Source organism: Pelophylax lessonae (assembly GCF_965119305.1).
Source record: "Pelophylax lessonae genome assembly, chromosome: 7".
In the NCBI taxonomy this organism is placed as follows: domain Eukaryota; kingdom Metazoa; phylum Chordata; class Amphibia; order Anura; family Ranidae; genus Pelophylax; species Pelophylax lessonae.
This window is the reverse complement of record NC_138774.1, coordinates 67,841,104-67,863,612: the sequence shown is the minus strand read 5'-3', so window position 1 is coordinate 67,863,612 and position 22,509 is coordinate 67,841,104. Positions and strand designations below refer to the sequence as shown.

Genomic DNA, 22,509 nt, shown 5'->3' with positions numbered 1-22,509 from the left:
TATGATACAAGAGACTGTCAGAGAGTGCAGACATGATACAAGAGACTGTCAGAGTCTGTGGGCATGATATAAGAGACTGTCAGAGACTGCAGACATGATACAAGAGACTGTCAGAGTCTGTGGGCATGATACAAGAGACTGTCAGAGACTGCAGACATGATACAAGAGACTGTCAGAGTCTGTGGGCATGATACAAGAGACTGTCAGAGACTGCAGACATGATACAAGAGACTGTCAGAGTCTGTGGGCATGATACAAGAGACTTCAGACATGATACAAGAGACTGTCAGAGACTGCAGACATGATACAAGACTTTGTCGAAGACTGCAGGCATGATACAAGAGACTGTCAGAGACTGTGGACATGATACAAGAGCAGTGGCGGCTGGTGCTCAAAATTATTGGGGGGGGGGGGGCGCAAACAGAAAAATGTAATAGGCATTGCTTTGCGGCAAAAAACGCTGTAAAAAATTGCGTGACTTTGAGGTCACAAAAGTGTGAAAGGGGCCTTCAGTAATCAAGGTATAGTGTGCCCCTATCAATGCAGAGTGCACCAGCATGCCCCCTTTCAATGCAGAGTGACCAGTGCACTTACCTAACATGATACAAAACACAGCAGACTTGATAAAAGAGACTGTCAGACATTACAGACATGATACAAGAGACTGCAGACATGATACAAGAGACTGTCAGAGACTGCGGACATGATACAAGAGACTGTCGGAGACTGCGGACATGATACAAGAGACTGTCAGAGACTGCAGACATGATACAAGAGACTGTCAAAAACTGCGGACATGATATAAGAGACTGTCGGAGATTGCGGGCATGATACAAGAGACTGTCAGAGACTGCAGACGTGATACAAGAGACTGTCAGAGACTGCGGATATGATACAAGAGACTGTCAGAGAGTGCAGACATGATACAAGAGACTGTCAGAGTCTGTGGGCATGATATAAGAGACTGTCAGAGACTGCAGACATGATACAAGAGATTGTCAGAGACTGCAGACATGATACAAGAGACTGTCAGAGTCTGTGAGCATGATACAAGAGACTTCAGACATGATACAAGAGACTGTCAGAGACTGCAGACATGATACAAGAGACTGTCAGAGTCTGTGGGCAAGTCTGTGGGCATGATATAAGGGACTGTCAGAGACTGCAGACATGATACAAGAGACTGTCGAAGACTGCAGGCATGATACAAGAGACTGTCAGAGACTGTGGACATGATACAAGAGCAGTGGCGGCTGGTGCTCAAAATTATTGGGGGGCGCAAACAGAAAAATGTAATAGGCATTGCTTTGCGGCAAAAAACGCTGTAAAAAATTGCGTGACTTTGAGGTCACAAAAGTGTGAAAGGGGCCTTCAGTAATCAAGGTATAGTGTGCCCCTATCAATGCAGAGTGCACCAGCGTGCCCCCTTTCAATGCAGAGTGACCAGTGCACTTACCTGCAGCAGCGGCTTCTCCTCAGTCCCCCGGCGTCTCCTCGAGTCCTCCTCTGGGTGTCAGAGGGGTACGCTGTAACATTGTGCCTGTCCCCCAGCGATGTATGTGGCTGTCAGAGGGGTAACGCTGTAACGTTGTGCCTGTCCCCCAGCGATGTATGTGGGTGTAGGATATATAAATGTATCTTTATGGCAGAGATGGACACACAATGCAATATGGAAGGCAGTCAGGCAGGCAGGGAGTATCGCTCCCTATGCAGTGGCAGAGGAAGGCAGATGACACCTGCTGCACACATACATACACACACAGGTTGGTTACCTTCTGCTGCCTCTTGGTCATGTCGGTGGGTTGTTTGGCAGCCGGCTCCTTCCCTCCATTTCCTCTCTGTGGGCCCTCTCCAGCTCCTCTCTGCCCTCACTATTAATGGACGGACTGGGACTGGCCAGTCTGGTGAGGGTCATATCTCTGGAGTCCCGGGAAGGTGCATGTAGTGTACGGTACCCCACTCCTCCTCCTCCAGCGGAGGATATGACCAGCACATCCCGCCTGTCCTCCTCCAACAACTCCTCCGACTCTTCCTCGCTGCAAAAAGGGTCCAACATAGTCCCGAAGCTCCCTACACTCACTTCCCCGTTCCTCAGGACTCTAGGCATGACCCATATGTACTGTCCTAGACCCATTCTGCCCACCTATACTTTAGTCAGCATAACTGAAGAGATTCATAGAGCTAACACACCAGGATCGTTTGATTTGTACTATTAACCTTGATCAGAAAGCAGCTAGAAGGGGCAGTGTTAGTAGAGTGCAGGTGAAAGAGACCTCTGGATATGATGCTGAGCACATGCAATCAACTTCTTTGGTCGACCATGGGGAGGCCTGTTCTGAGTGGAACCTGTCCTGTTAAACCGCTGTCTGGTCTTGGCGACCATGCTGCAGGCTCAGTTTCAGGGTATTGGCAATCTTCCTATAGCCTAGGCCATCTTTCTGTAGAGCAACAATTCTTTTTTTCAGATCCTCAGAAAGTTCTTTGCCATGAGGTGCCATGTTGAACATCCAGTGACCAGTATGACAGAGTGAGAGCAATAACACCAAATTTAACACACCTGCTCCTCATTCACACCTGAGACCTTGTAACACCAACGAGTCACATGACACCGGGGAGGGAAAATGTCTAATTGGGCCCAATTTGGATATTTCCACTTAGGGGTGTACTCACAAGTTGCCAGTGTTTAGACATTAATAGCTGTCTGGAGATATTTTGAGGAGACAGCAAATTTACACTGTTATACAAGCTGTACACTCACTTCTTTACATTGTAGCAAAGTGTCATTTCTTCTGTGTTATCACATTAAAAGATATAAGAAAATATTTACCATAAATGTGAGGGGTGTACTCACTTTTTTGAGATACTATACATCTAAAGTGGTTTTAAATCCCCCATATACCCAGTGAAATGACTGACCTCATGTGATGCACAGAGATTAAACCAATTCTCCTACATATGATGTATCCAGTGGCGGCTGGTGCGTTGGGGGCGCAGGGGCACCGCCCCCCCATCCATGCGTCCGGCTCCCTAATCTGCATGCGGGGCGCTGGACGCATGGAGTTCAATGGTTTTTTCTTTTTAATTGCCTGATTAAAGCCAGAGGCTCTAATAGGCTTCAGAAAAGGGTGGACCCGGGGCACAGAGCAGTGCGCCACGAGCCCACCCATTATGTGACAATAGCGTATGAAAATGCGCTATTGTCACACGGATTCTCCTCCTGGCCAATTAGGAAGCGGGTCCGAGACCCGCTTCCTGATTGGCCGAAAGGCAAACACATGCCATTGGCCGAGGAGGAGGCGGGAGGACTCAAGGAGACGTGAGGGACAGTGAGGAGAAGCTGCCGCTGATGCAGGTAAGTCTCTCTGCATTGAAAGGGGCACGCTGGTGACTGTATTGAAGGGGGCACGGTGGTGACTGCATTGAAGGGGGCACGCTGGTCTCTCTGCATTGAAGGGGGCACGTTGGTGACTGCATTGAAAGGGGCAGGCTGGTGACTGCATTGAAGGGGGCAACCTGGTCTTTCTGCATTGAAGGGGGCACGATGGTGACTGCGTTGAAAGGGGCACGCTGGTGACTGCGTTGAAGGGGGCACGCTGGTGACTGCATTGAAGGGGTCATGCTGGTGACTGCATTGAAGGGGGCACGCTGGTGACTGCATTGAAGGGGGCATGCTGGTCACTGCATTGAAGGGGGTACGCTGGTCACTCTGCATTGAAAGGGGGCACACTTTACCTTGATTACTGAAGGCCCCTTTCACACTTTTGTGACCTCAATGTCACGCAATTTTTAACAGCGTTTTTTGCCACAAAGCAATGCCTATTACATTTTTCTGTTTGCGCCCCCCCAAAAGTTTTGAGCACCAGCCGCCACTGGTTGTATCTGTTTACCTCCAGCCATCTGTCCTTTACAGTCTTGTAAAACCTCAGAATTTACACAACGTCTCTCTGCATCTTTAAGCAGCAGGGGGAAATTACAATTTACACACTGCATGGCTCAGGAAGAAGGATGCTGAGCCCTGATTGGAGGGAAGGGACACCCCTCTCCTTACACTACAAGCAGAACAAGCACAGCTATTGCTGTTAACCACAGGCTGTGTGCTGGAGCTCTTCTCTCCAGCCACCTTATTTTTCTTGGTTTTAGGAAAAGCTGTCAGAAGTGAGTTCTGCATATAACAGAGGAACCAGGCAGCAGAGGGAAATAACACTCAGTGCTTTGGATACAGACAGTTACACAGCATAGAAGGATGTACCTTGTTTAGATTCTATGTCTGAGGTTTACAACCACTTTAAATGTCCACAGATTATGTGTAACAATAATAAATGATGTGTTAATAGCAGGAATCTAAATAAATAATTGTTTGTTTTTTCTCTCTCCAGAAACAGATAATGACCCAACTGCCAATAAAATAGAGTCTGCACTAGAGATTTTATCCTTCAGTGAGAGTGAGGAAACCCCAGTGACTCCGATCACCACAGAGGCTGGGCCAACTTCACAGGATAAAAACACAAAGGACAGGGAGACAGAAGTGATCCTTGCCATCCACCAATGGAGAGGAAACAGAAGTCATCCCGTCCCCGAAGGATAACAAAACATATGTGATCCCATCCACCGAGGCTAACCAAACAGACATGATCCCATCCACCGAGGATGAGCAAACAGAATTGACCCCATCAACCAAGGATAACCAAACAGACGTGATCCCGTCCACCGAGGATGAGGAAACAGAAGTGATCCCGTCCACCGAGGATGAAGAAAACAGAAGTGATCCCATCCACCAAGGATGAGGAAACAGAAGTGATCCCATCCACCAAGGATAACCAAACAGAAGTGATCCCGTCCACTGAGGATGAGGAAACAGAAGTGATCCCGTCCACTGAGGATGAGGAAACAGAAGTGATCCCATCCACCAAGGATAACCAAACAGAAGTGATCCTGTCCACCGAGGATAACCAAACAGACGTGATCCCGTCCACCGAGGATGAGGAAACAGAAGTGATCCCGTTCACTGAGGATGAGGAAACAGAAGCGATCCCATCCACCAAGGATAACCAAACAGAAGTGATCCTGTCCACCGAGGATGAGGAAACAGAAGTGATCCCATCCACCGAGGATGAGGAAACAGAAGTGATCCCATCCACCGAGGATAACCAAACAGAAGTGATCCTGTCCACTGGGAATTACCAAACAGACATGATCCCGTCCAACGAGGATGAGGAAACAGAAGTGATCCTGTCCACCGAGGATAACCAAACAGAAGTGATCCTGTCCACCGAGGATGAGGAAACAGAAGTGATCCCATCCACCGAGGATAACCAAGTGGAGGTGATTCCGTCTACCCAGGATTAGGAAACAGAAGTGATCCCATCCACTAAGGGTGAGGAAACAGAAGTGGTCCTGTCCTGATATATACTGCACGGGCTGATATATACTGCAGGGGCTGATTTATACTACACTGTCAGATATATACTACACTGTCTGATATATACTACACTGTCTGATATATACTACACTGTCTGATATATAGTTCACTGTCTGATATATACTGCACTGCTGATATATCTATACTGCACTGGCTGATAAATTACTATATAACTCACACAATCCACTACCTGTCTAATGTCACTCCTATCTCGCCAATTCACACTCTACACGCCTGCCATGTCAGCAGCGCTCATCACTGGGTGAATTTTCCATGAAGCACCCCATGTGTTCTGTGAACACATGAACACCCAATGTTCAAGTTGAACTTACGTTTGACTCGAACTAGAAGCCCATCACTACTCCCCATAGAGGCAGAACAGCAGTCTGCCTATGTAAACAAGGCAGACCACTGTTCTGTCACAGATAAACACAGGGATCCTGTATTCCTGCTATTCAGGTACGCAGGTCTCTGTGTTCATCTAGTGATTTCATCCCCCACACAGTTAAAAAGCACTCCCTAGGAGCACAATTAACGCTTTGATTGCCCCTGGGGTTACCCCTACCCTGCCAGTGTCATTATTACAGTAACAGTGCATATTTGTCCCTTAAAGTGTCAGTTAGGTGTCCGATCTGTCCACCGCAATGTGGCAGTCCCGCTAAAAATCGCTGATCGCCGCCATTACTAGTAAAAAATAAATAAATAAATAAAAATTACATAAATCCATCCCCTAGTTTGTAGACGTGATAACTTTTACACAAACCAATCAATATAGATTTATTGGGATTTTTTTTTTTACCAAAAATATTTGGCAGAATACATATTGGCCTAAAAAATAGATTTTTAATTTTTTTTTTTGGCTGTGTCCTCTAGCAGAAAGTACAAATAATAATAAAAAAAAAAAAAAAATATATATATATATATATATATATATATTTTTTTTTTTTTTTTCAGAATTGTCGCTTTTTTTGTTTATAGCGCAATACATATTGGCCCAAAATGATAAAAAAAATGTTTTTTTTAATTTTTTTTTGGCTGTGTCCTCTAGCAGAAAGTAAAAGAAAAAAAAAAAATATATATATATATATATATTTTTTTTTTTTTTTTTTTCAGAATTGTCGCTTTTTTTGTTTATAGCGCAAAAAAAAAAAAAACACAGAGGTCATCAAATACCATCAAAAGAAAGCTCTATTTGTGGGAAAAAAAGGACATCATTTTTTTTTTGGGGTACAGCGGCGCAATTGTCAGCTAAAGTAACGCAGTGCCGCATCGAAAAAATGGCCTGGTCATTAACCGCTTGCAAACCGCCGCACGACTATTTACTAGGGCAGTCAGTCCCGCACAGGCAAACTGACATAGGGCTACGTCGCTCGCCTACAAACCTCTAGGGGGCCAGCGCACGCAGCCGGAGGGGCGCTCCCACCCCCACTCTTTCACTAGCATCCCCGCGTGAGTGACCGGCGGCTCCGATGTCCGCCTGTCACTCGCGATCTCCCGCTGGAGAGGGAGAAAGGCAGACGGCTGATGTTAACAAAGCCACCTGTCATTCTCCCTGATGTAACTGCAGAGATCATACGGTCCTGCTATGTAGGATTGTATGTCTCTGTGGTTACATCACAAGCCACACCCCCCCCCACAGTTAGAATCACGCTCCTAGGGATACATTTAACCCACTGATCACCAATAAAGTTAACCCCTTCCCTGCCAATGTAATTTTTACAGTAACAGTGCATATTTATAGCACTGATTACTGTAGTAATGTCACTGGTACCCCCAAAGTGTCAAAAATGTCAGTCAAGGGTCCGATCTGTCCGCCCCAATGTCGCAGTCCCGCAAAAAAAATCGCAGATCGCCGCCATTACTAGTAAAAAAAAAAAACAATAAAAATGACATAAATCATTCTCGTAGTTAGTAGACGCAATAACTTTTGCGCAAACCAATCAAAATACGCTTATTGCGATTTTTTTACCAAACATATGTAGCAGAAAACAAATTGGCCTAAAATGTTAAAACATTTAGATTTTTACATTTTTTGGGGGGGAATTTCATATAAAAAAATGTGAAAAATATTGTTATTTTTTCAAAATTGTCGCTCTTTTTTTGTTTATAGCGCAAAAAGTAAAAATCGCACAGGTGATCAAATACCACCAAAAGAAAGCTCTGTTTGTGGGTAAAAAAGGACATCAATTTCACTTGGGTACAGTGTCGCACAACCGTGAAATTGTCTGTTAAAATCACGCAGTGCTGAATGGAAAAATAGGCCCTGGTCTTTGAGCAGGAAAATCCTCCGGGGCTTAAGTGGTTAAGGGGGGAAAAACCTTCCGGTCCAGAAGTGGTCAATATAAGACCCGGTCTTATTTTTGAGGAAACAGGGTAAGTTCATGGTGGGCGGTTTGGAAGCAGTTAAATATTAAAAAGAATGTTGCTTGTCTTGCAAAACGCTCGCTCCTATACCACATTACTTGCAAAGCACGATTTTCCTGTATTTACTCCCTTGGGTTATCAGCTCCATCAAATGGCCATAATGCGGTATTTCCTGATTCGCACTATTCTTGTGCATGAAGAAAGAGAAAATAACCTGGTAGCATTCACACAATACAAATGTACACACAGTTTCACAAATAGTGAAGTTTGGTTTAATCCCAAGGTTGATGAGTGTTTCCTAGAGCCATCCCAGTGTATAGAACTCGCACATGTTTATACTAACTGCTGATAGAAGTGAAATAATTGCAATTATCTCTGGGGCTTCGCAGTGATCCTGCACATTACGGATTGTGTTTAATCGTGGACACTGGTCTGTAGCATACCATTCCTATTGTACTGGAGAAGGAGGAGTCCATGAAAACCTATACGGACCTTTACACAGTGGGGGAGGTTATGTACATTACACAAGACTTTGCCAGATTCTAGGATATACATAACATAACAAGCAAGCCGACAAGGTAAGTGAAACAGAAAAAAAATAACACAAAGCAGGGAACGTTTAGAGCAGCCTTTTTTCAACCAGGGTGCCTTGAGGTTTCTTCAGGGGTGCCTTGGCAAAATGCCTAAAATTTTATCAAAAATTGTATACAAGCCAGCAGGTGGATCAAGCCTTCCTTTTATGACACGAAGCACAGGTTTTCATAATGAACTCCTCTCCCTCAGCACTGGGGTGACATTAGCCGACTGATAGAGAAAAACTAATGCCCCGTACACACGTGCAGATTATCTGCAGACTTTTGTCTGCAGACTTACCTTTTCTATGTAGTGCAAGGGCCTGCCGGATTGCATACAAATTGAAAGTGTTTAGGTTTTACCTCATATTATATGGTTTTGGTAAGTCTGCAGACAAAAGTCTGCAGATAATCTGCACGTGTGTATGGGGCATAACGTTTGGTGTTCTCCATGTGGATGTTGCTGCATTGTGTATAGCTATTAGAATATCTTTTTGCATTTTAGAATGGAATGCCTCGAGACTGTCCATAATTTTAAAGGGTGCCTTGACTAAAAAAAAGGTTGAGAAACACTGGTTTAGAGCCAATTCATACTATTGTGTTGTGGTAAAATGTACATGCACATTAGATGCATCGGTGCAATGTAGTGTCATACATTCTGAATGACACCCCAACGCGCCCTGCCAATGGATGTGTGCATGTAGGATTGCAGTGTGCTAACAGAAAGGCTCCATGCTAGGGTGACCACTTTTCCAAACTGCCATTCAGGGACACCCCCCCCCCCCCCCGACAACTCCCCGCCCAAAAAAAAAAGACCACTATAACTGTATAGGAATATTCACCTAAAATGGAAATTTAGCGAAGAGATTCAAAGGGGGTCATGGGACTAAAGTTGAAACATGGCAGTTAAAATAAATATAAACTTATATACATACTTACACTACAAAGACTGTCCTACAGTACCTGTAACCTGCAGTGCCAGGCCATATCTGCTGCCAGTACCACTACCACAGTATCTGCCTGCCCAGCCATAAACAAATCTCAGGCCATTGAAGTAAAAATGTTATTAATATTGGCTTCTGCTAGGCAAATCGTTTTATTCATTTCTTTCACACATACTTTTTCTGTGCTTTCAAAAATGTGGTAGCAATAGCATTGATCTTCTGCAATGTTGCTGACTTGCTGTGATGGCAACGATCCCAGGTCCAGGACTGTCTGGTGTCAGAGTTTTATTGAGGCACTTTTACTGTGTGGCACTGGCAGCAGCTGCAGACATCCATTAAAAATTTTAACTTACATTTTTTGTCCTCCTCTTAAGCTGATAACCCGGCGGCGGCTGGCCGTTGGAGTTACAGGAGCAGGCTGAGTTGAGCTGAGGCAGCGCCGCACAGTAGATGATCCCGGGCCGGCTCCGGCTGACGTCACCATACACCTCTGCTCACTGCTCTCTCATTGGTTGGCTCGAATTGCAGCCCGCCCAACATGGTACACACAGCCCTGCCCAGCCCAGCCATGAGCCTTTCTCCCTCATCCAGCCGCGGCGGACTGTCGGAGATGATACAGACAGTCCAGACTGGTTTGAGACTCACGGTCGGCGGACATTACGGGACACTGCATTGTCCCGTAATGAGGGTGACCGGGACCCGGGACAGACTCCCCAAAAACGGGACTGTCCTGGGCGATCCGGGACACGTGGTCACCCTACTACATGCACACTGGGCTTAAAAAAATCCAGTTCCCTTGGCAGAAAAAAAAAAAACTTATATAGAGCATTTTTTGCACAAAGTTTAGATGAGTTTAGGAGAGTTTTGCGTTTTTTTTCTGCCAGAAAGCTCCAATTAGAAACGCAAACTAGAAGTTTTTCTTTCCTGCCGCTAAACGCTGAGCTCAAAATATTCTAGTAATCATTCTAATGAGCATGGACACATAGGATAACATAACCAAACATGTCATGCTTTAAAATTGCTCACGCTCATGGAATGGCGACAAACTACAGTACTTAAAAATCTCCATAGGCGAAGTTTTAACATTTTTTACAGGTTCCCTGTTTAGAGTTAGGCTCCATGTACACGGGACGTTGTTAAAAGTCCCTTTGAATGCTGGAATTTTTAGGACGTTTGAAACGTCCGTTGGGTCGCATTTGTACCCGCGTTTAGCGGGCGTTTGCATTTAGAAGCGTTCCTAGAGGTAAAAAAAATTATTCCCCTTTAAAATGGAAAAACGCGAAAGCTAAACGCAGGTCATCGCGTTCAGACGCGTTCGGACACGTTCAGACGCGTTCGGACGCGTTTGTGCGTTTGAAACGCCGGGAAACACACGTTCGAACGCAAATAATTGTGTTCTAAAAAAAGTCCCTGAACCCAACTGCCTGCAAATGACTGTAAACGACCTGGTGTACATGGACAGATAAGATAAAATGTAGATGGGTTCAGGGGCTTCTGAAAAAAAACGCCCAACTGCTCCTAAACGGCCATTTCCAGCGTCCCCTGTACATGAACCCTTACAGAGGAGGTCTAGTGCTATAATTATTGCTCTTGCGCTAACAATCGCAGCGATACCTAATTTGTGTGGTGTGAACACCGTTTTACATATGTGGGCGCGACTTGGGTATGCATTCGCTTCTGTGCGCAAGCTCAGAGGGACAGGATGCTTTACATTTTTTGTTTTCTTTTTTCTTTTCCTTTTTATTTTTTACACTGTCCATTTAAAAAAAAAATGTTTTGATCAGTTTTTTTCCTATTACAAGGAATGTAAACATCCCTTGTAATATAAATAGGCATGACAGGTCCTCTTTAATGAGAGATCTGGAGTCAAAAAGACCTCAGATTTCTCATTTATAAATTTAAAAATGTAATTTTACTTTTGCTAATAATAAAAAATTGGCCCTTTAAGGCTGTTGGGCGGAAGTGAAGTTTGACGTCGCTCCAGTCCTCCAGGGTAGGGTTGAGCGAACACCTAGATGTCCGTGTTCGACGGGTTCGGCCGAACTTTAAAAAAAAGTCCGGGTCCGTGTCCCGGACTTTTACCGAACTTTTCCCGGACACCGAACCCCATTGAAGTCAATGGGGACCCGAACTTTAAGGCACTAAAATGGCTCTAAAACACCAAAGGAAAGGGCTAGAGTGCTGCAAATGGCAGCAAAACGTAATTAAGAGCATGGCAAGTGCTCTGCAAACAAATGTGGATAGGGAAATAACTTAAAACAACAAAAAAAAACAGAAAAATAAAACAATGTTCTTCTTCATCTCTGAAGGACGAGGCCCATATGGAGTAGGAGGGAGGTTGAGGTGGTGGTGGATGTGGCGGTGACTAGACATATGCCGGTTTTCGGTAATTCGATATATCGCGGTATTGCATAGCCACGGTATTGTTATTGTGGCATTTTTAAAATACCGAGTTTCTCTGTCAAGTCTGCCTGACTTGTGAATTGATACATTTCAGTGAGCTGGATGACTCATTCACTCACTCAGCTAACACCTTTCAGCATTAAGTCTCCTAACTATAAACAAAAATGATTACATTTGTATCTTTTCCTTCCCTCTGCCAGGGAGAAAGGAAGTTTAACCTCTTAAAGACTGGATCTTTTTCTGACACTTGCTGTTTGCAAGTTAAAATCAGTTTTTTTTTTGCTAGAAAAGTACTTAGAACCCCCAAACATTTTATATATTTTTTTAGCAGAGACCCTACAGAATAAAATGGCGATTGTTGTAATATTTTATGTCACACTGTATTTGCGCAGCAGTCTTTCAAACGCAATGATTAGACTTTAATGAATAAAAAAAAAAAAAAAAACGTAACAGTAAAGTTATCCCAATTTTTTTTTTTTTTGTTACACAGAGAATCGTGAGAGAATCGTGATCTTTATTCCAAGCTAAAAAATCGTGATTCTCATTTTGGCCAGAATCGTGCAGCTCTAATAAATATATATATACACACACACACGCCTAGCAGCCCACATTACATTATTATATAGCCATCAAGCAGTGTCTGGCCTACCTGGTGATGACTGGTCCTGGCGCTCTGATCCGATGGCCTGGTCTTTAAAGGGGCAAATCCTTGCGATCCAGAAGTGGTTAAACCTGCAGGAGGACCGGTGTTTTTATCTATTAATGACTTTACTATTGCTTTAGGCCTGGTTCACATGTATGCGGGTTGGTGGTTCACATGTATGCGGGTTGGCGGTTCACATGTATGCGGGTTGGCGGCCCACATTTGCACAGGCATAGCAGCCCATTGATTTGAACGGGCTGCTATGCCCTCATTTTCCGCAGAAAAAAGGTGCATGCAGCATTTTTTTTAAATTCAGTGGCCTTGAAATCCATCCTGCTTTTGCACCATGCGACTAACCTGCAGTTCCTGCTCTGGCAAGCTTTCTGCATTTTTTGTATACGTGGGCACGGCATTTAAAAATAAACAGTTTGCGTGTGCAGCAACGGCAGGTAAGTCGCATGGTGCAAAAGAAGGATGGATTTCATGGCCACTGCATTTTTTTAAATTCTGCATGCACCTTTTTTCAGCTGAAAACGCAGGCATAGCAGCTCAAGCCCATTCACATCAATGGGCTGCTATGCCTGTGCAAATGTGGGCCCCCAACCCGCATACATGTGAACCAGGCCTAAAGCAATAGTAAAGTCATTAATAGATAAAAACACCGGTCCTCCTGCAGGTTTAACCAATTAATGACTTTACTATTGCTTTAGGCCTGGTTCACATGTATGCGGGTTGGGGGCCCACATTTGCACAGGCATAGCAGCCCATTGATGTGAATGGGCTTGAGCTGCTATGCCTGCGTTTTCAGCTGAAAAAAGGTGCATGCAGAATTTAAAAAAATGCAGTGGCCATGAAATCCATCCTTCTTTTGCACCATGCGACTTACCTGCCGTTGCTGCACACGCAAACTGTTTATTTTTAAATGCCGTGCCCACGTATACAAAAAATGCAGAAAGCTTGCCAGAGCAGGAACTGCAGGTTAGTCGCATGGTGCAAAAGCAGGATGGATTTCAAGGCCACTGAATTTTAAAAAAATGCTGCATGCACCTTTTTTCTGCGGAAAATGAGGGCATAGCAGCCCATTCAAATCAATGGGCTGCTATGCCTGTGCAAATGTGAACCACCAACCCGCATACATGTGAACCAGGCCTAAAGCAATAGTAAAGTAATTTATAAACAACACCTCCTTCAGGTTTAACCACTTCTTGACCACAAGGATTTGCCCTCTTAATGACCAGGCCATCGGATCGGAGCCGAGCGCCAGAACCAGTTATCACCAGTTAGGCCAGACACTGCTTGATGACCTATTTTAGGCCTGGTTCACAGAGTCTGTACTGACTGACTATATAATAATGTGCATAAGTGAACCAAAGCCCCTAAATTCAGCAATGAAATTGAAGTGAGGTGGAAATTTAATAATTTAAATTTAATAATAGAATACCGTGATAATACCGTATACCGTGGCAAAACCTTAATCAATTAATCGCAGCATGAAAATCTGATACCGTCACAAGCCTAGCGGTGACATAGGCGTGCGCACAGGGTGTGCTGGGTGTGCCTGGGCACACCCTAATCACCTAGGGCACATAGCATTGCCAGTGAGGAGATGGGAAAGATCTCCCTGGGACCTGCTCTGCTCTATTTCTCCTTGCCTACAGGTACATGGCCCCGATACATTACTCTCCCTGCTGGCAAACACATGCATGTGTATTTCAACTTTGGGGTGCACACCTTAATGCAATAGGCTGCGCACACCTATGGGCGGTGTAGGTGGAAGCGGCGGTGGAGGAGGACCAGGGCCGGATTAACAGCATCATGGGCTTGGTGCTGAGGATTTTGAAGGGCCTTAAGGGCCGTGCCTTGCCATGCACCCAGAGGAGGAAGGGTGCAGCCATGCATGCCTAATTCAACATGGGATGCTGTCTCTGAAGCCCATAAACACATCCATGCATCGCCAACTGTCCCTCCTTGTCCGGCCTTCACGCTGTGTGGGGAGGTTCTGAGGGTGCTGCCTGGGGAAGCGAGCATAGAAGCCAGACTTCTGTGTTTACAAGTGACAGAAGAGCAGTAACAGTGAATATGGCCAACCCGGGGCCTATATAAAAGGTAGGGGCCTGGAGCTGCAGCTCCAATAGCCCCTACATTAATCTGGCCCTGAGGAGGAGGACGAGGTAGCCAACACTGCTTCTTTTCAAAAATTTTAAATGAGGGTACACCCCAAAAGAGTGAGAAAGAGCAAAAATGGAACAATGGGTGGGTAAGGTCGGTATCCATTGCTATTCTGCATAAGGTACGGAAAAGTCCCGTGGGATCCATGCCTGGTTCATTTTAATGAACGTGAGCTTGTCCACATTGTCTCTGGACAGGCGGCTGCGCTTGTCTGTTATAACGCCCCCAGCCGTGCTAAATACCCGTTCAGATAATACACTGGCTGCAGGGCACGCCAGCACCTCCAAGGCGTAAAGGGCAAGCTCAAGCCATGTGCCCAATTTGGAGACCCAGAAGTTGAAGGGGGCAGACCCGTCATTCACTACATGTAGGCGTGTGCACACATACTGCTCCACCATGTTGGTAAAATGCTGCCTCCTGCTAAGACGTTCCATCTGAGCTGCTGGTGCTGCTGTTTGTTGTGGCGTGCTGACAAAGCTTTTCCACATTTCGGCCATGCTAACCCTGCCTTCTGAGGTGCTGGCGGTGCCCTGGTTGCGTTGGCGACCTCCTCCTCCTCCTCCTCTGCCTTGTGCTTCCACTGTGGCCCCGCTGTCAGATGGGAATGCCAGCAGCATGGCGTCTACCAGCGTGCGCTTGTACTCGCGCATCTTGCGATCGCGCTCCAGTGAGTGAATTAAGGACGGTACGTTGTCCTTGTAACGGGGATCCAGCAGCGTGGCCACCCAGTAATCAGCACAAGTTAGAATGTGGGCAACTCGGCGGTCGTTGTGGAGACACTGCAGCATGTAATCGCTCATGTGTGCCAGGCTGCCCAGAGGCAACGAAAGGCTGTCCTCTGTGGGAGGTGTATCGTCCGTGTCCTCTGTATCCCCCCAGCCACGCACCAGTGATGGCCATGAGCTGGCCTGGGTGCCACCCTGCTGTGAACATGGTTCCATCTCCTCCTCCAGCTCCTCCTCCTCCTCATCCTCCTCATCCTCCAGAACTGTGCCCCTGCTGGACAATTGCGTCCCTGGCGTTTGCGTGTGCAGGAACCCACCCTCGGAGCCCCTTGCGAATGACTGCCCTGAAAGCCTTGGAAATGTTACCTCTTCATCCTCCTCCTCCTCCTCATCCTGTGCCACATCCTCTTCCATCATCGCCCGAATTGTTTTTTCAAGGAGGCATGGAAGTGGGATAGTTAAGCTGAGAACGGCGTCATTGCCACTGGCCATGTTGGTGGAGTACTCAAAACAGCGCAACAAGGCACACAGGTCTCGCATGGAGGCCCAGTTAAATTAAATAGCGGAATAGAAAATATGATCCAAAAAAAGTGTATGTATATCACACGTACACAACCACACTGGGCCCCAATTACTATTGTTTGTACCCCTAAAAGGCTAGATGAGGAGTAGGGGGAGTATAGAACAGGCAGCACCCTCAAACCTTCAGAAGTATGAGATGAACCCCAACAACTTGGAAAGGTGGATCTCTCTCACACGTACCGACACAGACTATCCCGCAATTCAATTGATCCTCAAAGGTTTTTATTGAATAGCGGAATAGGAAATATGATCAAAAAAAGTGTATGTATCTCGCACGTACACAACCACACTAGGCCCCAATTACTATTGTTTGTACCCCTAAAAGGCTAGATGAGGAGTAGGGGGGGTATGGAACAGGCAGCACCCTCAAACCTTCAGAAGTATGAGATGAACCCCAACAACTTGGAAAGGTGGATCTCTCTCACACGTACCGACACAGACTATCCCGCAATTCAATTGATCCTCAAAGGTTTTTATTGAATAGCGGAATAGGAAATATGATCAAAAAAAGTGTATGTATCTCGCACGTACACAACCACACTAGGCCCCAATTACTATTGTTTGTACCCCTAAAAGGCTAGATGAGGAGTAGGGGGGGTATGGAACAGGCAGCACCCTCAAACCTTCAGAAGTATGAGATGAACCCCAACAACTTGGAAAGGTGGATCTCTCTCACACGTACCGACACAGACTATCCCCCAATTTAACTGATCCCCAAAGGTTTTTGATTAAATAGCGGAATAGAAAATATGATCCCAAAAAAGTGTATGTATATCACACGTACACAACCACACTGGGCCCCAATTACTATTGTTTGTACCCCTAAAAGGCTAGATGAGGAGTAGGGGGAGTATGGAACAGGCAGCACCCTCAAACCTTCAGAAGTATGAGATGAACCCCAACAACTTGGAAAGGTGGATCTCTCTCACACGTACCGACACAGACTATCCCCCAATTTAACTGATCCCCAAAGGTTTTTGATTAAATAGCGGAATAGAAAATATGATCCCAAAAAAGTGTATGTATATCACACGTACACAACCACACTGGGCCCCAATTACTATTGTTTGTACCCCTAAAAGGCTAGATGAGGAGTAGGGGGAGTATGGAACAGGCAGCACCCTCAAACCTTCAGAAGTATGAGATGAACCCCAACAACTTGGAAAGGTGGATCTCTCTCACACGTACCGACACAGACTATCCCGCAATTCAATTGATCCTCAAAGGTTTTTATTGAATAGCGGAGTAGGAAATATGATCAAAAAAAGTGTATGTATCTCGCACGTACACAACCACACTAGGCCCCAATTACTATTGTTTGTACCCCTAAAAGGCTAGATGAGGAGTAGGGGGGGTATGGAACAGGCAGCACCCTCAAACCTTCAGAAGTATGAGATGAACCCCAACAACTTGGAAAGGTGGATCTCTCTCACACGTACCGACACAGACTATCCCCCAATTTAACTGATCCCCAAAGGTTTTTGATTAAATAGCGGAATAGAAAATATGATCCCAAAAAAGTGTATGTATATCACACGTACACAACCACACTGGGCCCCAATTACTATTGTTTGTACCCCTAAAAGGCTAGATGAGGAGTAGGGGGAGTATGGAACAGGCAGCACCCTCAAACCTTCAGAAGTATGAGATGAACCCCAACAACTTGGAAAGGTGGATCTCTCTCACACGTACCAACACAGACTATCCCCCAATTTAACTGATCCCCAAAGGTTTTTGATTAAATAGCGGAATAGAAAATATGATCCAAAAAAAGTGTATGTATATCACACGTACACAACCACACTAGGCCCCAATTACTATTGTTTGTACCCCTAAAAGGCTAGATGAGGAGTAGGGGGAGTATGGAACAGGCAGCACCCTCAAACCTTCAGAAGTATGAGATGAACCCCAACAACTTGGAAAGGTGGATCTCTCTCACACGTACCGACACAGACTATCCCCCAATTTAACTGATCCCCAAAGGTTTTTGATTAAATAGCGGAATAGAAAATATGATCCAAAAAAAGTGTATGTATATCACACGTACACAACCACACTAGGCCCCAATTACTATTGTTTGTACCCCTAAAAGGCTAGATGAGGAGTAGGGGGGGTATGGAACAGGCAGCACCCTCAAACCTTCAGAAGTATGAGATGAACCCCAACAACTTGGAAAGGTGGATCTCTCTCACACGTACCAACACAGACTATCCCCCAATTTAACTGATCCCCAAAGGTTTTTGATTAAATAGCGGAATAGAAAATATGATCCCAAAAAAGTGTATGTATATCACACGTACACAACCACACTAGGCCCCAATTACTATTGTTTGTACCCTTAAAAGGCTAGGAGTAGGGGGAGTATGGAACAGGCAGCACCCTCAAACCTTCAGAAGTATGAGATGAACCCCAACAACTTGGAAAGGTGGATCTCTCTCACACGTACCAACACAGACTATCCCCCAATTTAACTGATCCCCAGAGGTTTTTGATTAAATAGCGGAATAGAAAATATGATCCCAAAAAAGTGTATGTATATCACACGTACACAACCACACTAGGCCCCAATTACTATTGTTTGTACCCCTAAAAGGCTAGGAGTAGGGGGAGTATGGAACAGGCAGCACCCTCAAACCTTCAGAAGTATGAGATGAACCCCAACAACTTGGAAAGGTGGATCTCTCTCACACGTACCAACACAGACTATCCCCCAATTTAACTGATCCCCAGAGGTTTTTGATTAAATAGCGGAATAGAAAATATGATCCCAAAAAAGTGTATGTATATCACACGTACACAACCACACTAGGCCCCAATTACTATTGTTTGTACCCCTAAAAGGCTAGGAGTAGGGGGAGTATGGAACAGGCAGCACCCTCAAACCTTCAGAAGTATGAGATGAACCTCAACAACTTGGAAAGGTGGATCTCTCTCACACGTACCAACACAGACTATCCCCCAATTTAACTGATCCCCAAAGGTTTTTGATTAAATAGCGGAATAGAAAATATGATCCCAAAAAAGTGTATGTATATCACACGTACACAACCACACTAGGCCCCAATTACTATTGTTTGTACCCCTAAAAGGCTAGGAGTAGGGGGAGTATGGAACAGGCAGCACCCTCAAACCTTCAGAAGTATGAGATGAACCCCAACAACTTGGAAAGGTGGATCTCTCTCACACGTACCAACACAGACTATCCCCCAATTTAACTGATCCCCAAAGGTTTTTGATTAAATAGCGGAATAGAAAATATGATCCCAAAAAAGTGTATGTATATCACACGTACACAACCACACTAGGCCCCAATTACTATTGTTTGTACCCCTAAAAGGCTAGATGAGGAGTAGGGGGAGTATGGAACAGGCAGCACCCTCAAACCTTCAGTATGAGATTGTGTTCACTGTACCCCACAAAGATTGAGTTCACTGCACCCCACAATGATTGTGTTCACTGCACCCCACAAAGATTGTGTTCACTGCACCTCACAAAGATTGTGTTCACTGTACCCCCCAAAGATTGTGTTCACTGCACCCCACAAAGATTCTGTTCACTGTACCCCACAAAGATTGTGTTCACTGCACCCCAAAAAGGATGTTGTTCACTGCACCCCAAAAAGGATGTTGTTCACTCCACCCCAAAAAGATTGTGTTCACTGCACCCCACAAAGATTGTGTTCACTGCACCCCAAAAAGATTGTGTTCACTGCACCCCAAAAAGGATTTTGTTCACTGCACCCCAAAAAGGATGTTGTTCACTCCACCCCAAAAAGATTGTGTTCACTGCACCCCAAAAAGATTGTGTTCACTGCACCCCACAAAGGATTTTGTTCACTGCACCCCAAAAAGATTGTGTTCACTGCACCCCAAAAAGGATGTTGTTCACTGCACCCCAAAAAGGATTTTGTTCACTGCACCCCAAAAAGATTGTGTTCACTGCACCCCACAAAGGATTTTGTTCACTGCACCCCACAAAGATTGTGTTCACTGCACACCAAAAAGGATTGTGTTCACTGCACCCCAAAAAGATTTTGTTCACTGCACCCCAAAAAGATTGTGTTCACTGCAGCCCAAAAAGATTGTGTTCACTGCAGCCCAAAAAGATTGTGTTCACTGCAGCCCAAAAAGATTGTGTTCACTGCAGCCCAAAAAGATTGTGTTCACTGCAGCTCACACACAGAAAAATGGATGTGGATCACTGACACCTGCCTATCTCCAATCCCACACCACACAGCAATATCGATTGTAGTTTGTAGAACACAGTTTCCCTAAAATTCAGCAGACTCTGTCCCTAACAGGATTGAGAAGAGATCGTAGATCAGGATTGAGTGCAGACCCCACCCCCCACACAGCAATATCGATTGTAGTTTGTAGAAGACACTGACCCTATATAATTCAGCAGACTCTATCCCTAAAATGCCTACAACTCGCCCTGCCTAAACACTCCGACCTGTCCCTCAAATATGATCCCAAAAAAGTGTATGTATATCACACGTACACAACCACACTAGGCCCCAATTACTATTGTTTGTACCCCTAAAAGGCTAGATGAGGAGTAGGGGGAGTATGGAACAGGCAGCACCCTCAAACCTTCAGTATGAGATTGTGTTCACTGTACCCCACAAAGATTGAGTTCACTGCACCCCACAATGATTGTGTTCACTGCACCCCACAAAGATTGTGTTCACTGCACCTCACAAAGATTGTGTTCACTGTACCCCCCAAAGATTGTGTTCACTGCACCCCACAAAGATTCTGTTCACTGTACCCCACAAAGATTGTGTTCACTGCACCCCAAAAAGATTGTGTTCACTGCACCCCAAAAAGGATGTTGTTCACTGCACCCCAAAAAGGATGTTGTTCACTCCACCCCAAAAAGATTGTGTTCACTGCACCCCACAAAGATTGTGTTCACTGCACCCCAAAAAGATTGTGTTCACTGCACCCCAAAAATGATTTTGTTCACTGCACCCCAAAAAGGATTTTGTTCACTGCACCCCAAAAAGGATGTTGTTCACTCCACCCCAAAAAGATTGTGTTCACTGCACCCCAAAAAGATTGTGTTCACTGCACCCCACAAAGGATTTTGTTCACTGCACCCCAAAAAGATTGTGTTCACTGCACCCCAAAAAGGATGTTGTTCACTGCACCCCAAAAAGGATTTTGTTCACTGCACCCCAAAAAGATTGTGTTCACTGCACCCCACAAAGGATTTTGTTCACTGCACCCCACAAAGATTGTGTTCACTGCACACCAAAAAGGATTGTGTTCACTGCACCCCAAAAAGATTTTGTTCACTGCACCCCAAAAAGATTGTGTTCACTGCAGCCCAAAAAGATTGTGTTCACTGCAGCCCAAAAAGATTGTGTTCACTGCAGCCCAAAAAGATTGTGTTCACTGCAGCCCAAAAAGATTGTGTTCACTGCAGCTCACACACAGAAAAATGGATGTGGATCACTGACACCTGCCTATCTCCAATCCCACACCACACAGCAATATCGATTGTAGTTTGTAGAACACAGTTTCCCTAAAATTCAGCAGACTCTGTCCCTAACAGGATTGAGAAGAGATCGTAGATCAGGATTGAGTGCAGACCCCACCCCCCACACAGCAATATCGATTGTAGTTTGTAGAAGACACTGACCCTATATAATTCAGCAGACTCTATCCCTAAAATGCCTACAACTCGCCCTGCCTAAACACTCCGACCTGTCCCTCAATTCTATCCGGACACAAATGGTTTTTTCCTGCCTATCTTTCCCTAATCATCAGCCAGCACGTTGATGTGTGCTCTGTCCCTGAATCTAAGCAGCATAATGACGCCGCTGCGGCTGCCTCGAACTTATAAAGACTTGGTCACATGCTTCAGACGGCCAATCACAGCTACTGAGACATTTGCAGGCATGGCTGGGATGGCTTAAGGCACACCAGTTAAACGATTGTTGATTGGCTGTTGAAAGCCCGCCATGAAAAGAGCGCCAAAGCATGCAAAACCCGGAAATAAAACGACCGAACACGGATTTTTACCCGAACATACAGTAAAGTGTCCGTGTCCGTGTTCGGGTACAAAAAATCCAATTATTCGGTACGAACACGAATAATACAGTCCGTGTTCGCTCAACACTACTCCAGGGGCATAGAGTCGATAGATGTGTGTTGCAGCATGTACAAATACAGTGTGCTAACAGAAAGGCTCTATGCACACTGGGCTTAAAAAAACGCCAGTTCCCTTGGCAGAAAAAAAAAAAAAAAAAACACTTATATAGAGCATTTTTTGTACAAAGTTTATATGAGTTTAGGAGAATGCTGTGTTTTTTTTCTGCCAGAAAGCTCCAATCAAAAATGCAAACTAGAAATGTTTCTTTCCTGCCTCTAAACGTTGGGCTCAAAATATGCCAGTAATCATTCTAATGAGCATGAATACATAGGATAACATTGTGCTGCTTCTACAAGCAGAACACAATACTCCTGTAGAAGCAACGATTTTTAAGCTAGTGTGTGTGACCGGAGACACTTTTGGCGGGGGACTTGTGGAACCCAGATTACCTTAGAGAGGTCGGTAAACTTCTTGTCCAGCTAATCCCCGGCCCCACCTATGTTTAAGTAACCCTGTGTCTATTAGGGGCACAGGGTGACCAAGAACCCCAGTTGGGTCTGCACTAATCAGAATCGCTGTACAACCACAC

At 45.2% G+C, this 22,509-nt stretch overlaps 1 protein-coding gene across 1 annotated transcript in view; it reads left to right on the top strand.

Annotated features, from left to right (window-relative positions):
• Positions 1-8,261: 8,261 nt before the first annotated feature.
• LOC309559478 (cytochrome P450 2G1-like) overlaps positions 8,262-22,509 on the top strand; it is a 133,521-nt gene continuing 119,273 nt past the window's right edge. Inside the window, exon 1 of the mRNA XM_082262752.1 lies at positions 8,262-8,361. The gene's annotated coding sequence lies outside the window, so the exon portion shown is untranslated. The remainder of the gene's footprint in view (positions 8,362-22,509) is intronic.